Source organism: Buceros rhinoceros, unplaced genomic scaffold (assembly GCF_000710305.1).
Source record: "Buceros rhinoceros silvestris isolate BGI_N320 unplaced genomic scaffold, ASM71030v1 scaffold16650, whole genome shotgun sequence".
Taxonomy (NCBI): domain Eukaryota; kingdom Metazoa; phylum Chordata; class Aves; order Bucerotiformes; family Bucerotidae; genus Buceros; species Buceros rhinoceros.
The window spans coordinates 6,430-7,969 of NW_010391679.1; positions in this window are offsets into that span (position 1 = coordinate 6,430).

Sequence of the window (1,540 nt, forward strand, 5' to 3'; positions counted from 1 at the left end):
GGACAAGTAATCTCCTCAGTCCCCATAGCTAAATCTAGCACAACTTGTGAACCCAAATCAAAGACACTTACTGATCATTTATATGAAAAAATACATCTTGGAATTGATCTTTTTTAATTTTAATTCCAATTAAGTATGTTAGAATAATTTTGTGTCTACTTTCTCAAATAAGGTCTATCTTAAGATAATATAATGGCATTGGTATCTTTATCAGAAAAAACTTGTGGTCTCATCAAGAGCATCTGAAAAGATGCATTAAATCCTTGTTGACTGTGATAAGTATAATACTCTTCTCCACTTAATAATGCAGAGATCAAACCTTGTATTAAGTGTTTTGCTTGGTGGTGGTTTGTAGCTGACAAGCCACTGATTGCTCTGCTTATCCTGTTAAATATTGGAACAACTTTGTTTTACTTTTTTGGAATTTCTTGAGTGTTCCAAGAATGATAGAAAATTTACACTAAAGGTCGTATGCAGTATTGAGTTGGATAATCCCTAGGACAGTATTATTTTAAGACTTGCAATGTATGCAGATCAATTCATCAGGGAGAAAGCTGTCTGTCTTGCAAGACAAGTGTAGAACAGTGGATGTGAATAATACCTTTTTGTTAAATCAGATCCTTTGTGTATATTGAAAATCTAAAGAAACTTAATGGAAATTCATAATTTAGAAATGTTATGGTAATTTGAGCACACAAATTTTTTGTTACGTTTCATCCTCAATTCAGTTTTAGGTGTTTTGAGTAAATCATCATTAATAAATGCCTCATATGCATTGATTATTTGCGTATCATGACTACTGCTTAAGCCATATCTTTCCAGCCTCCTAAATTTTATTTGGAGAATGTGATATAATAATGTAATGTAATAGCTGACCAGCTTAACTATATCAGCAGAAGTTTCCACAATGTTTAAGCTTCTAGTGTTTGCCAGTAAGTGTGCCTTTCTTCCTGCAAACTGGTGTATCTGAATTCAGGTATTGCTACTTGTTTGTTTCTGATATTGCTACTTTTACAAGGAATTTGAGGTGTTAATCCAATAATGTTTTTTATCTGGGGATTGACATGAGTTCTCGCTCCTCTATTTTAAAAGAAAAGAGTTTTTATTATGGCCACTTTGCCCTTCCTAGCATCTGACTGCAATTACTTCCCTCTACACTTTCAGCTGGCATGTAGCTATACAAACAGCTGATATATCTATTATTCATCACAGAGGAAGGGCAACAAAAGAACAAAAAGTAGGAGGCGAGGAGGGAGCCTTCTCAGGTAGTTCTGCTGCTGCTGAAATGGAGTCTGTCAGCTCCACGGCTGCATTCTGTCTCCTGTAATCATTTGCTCATCACCATATTCAAACCTTCTTGCACCGTCAGCTGCACTGACCCAGCTGTTTTCAGGCTGTGCTGTGGCTGTGTGGGATAAAGACAACCATTTGTTCTGGTTCTTTTTTCAAAATTGATAATCGATTATGCCTGCAAGCAAGCTGATCAGCCCCATGTGTCTTTATATAAGCAAAGCTGTGCTCTTGGTTATATTACTTTCCC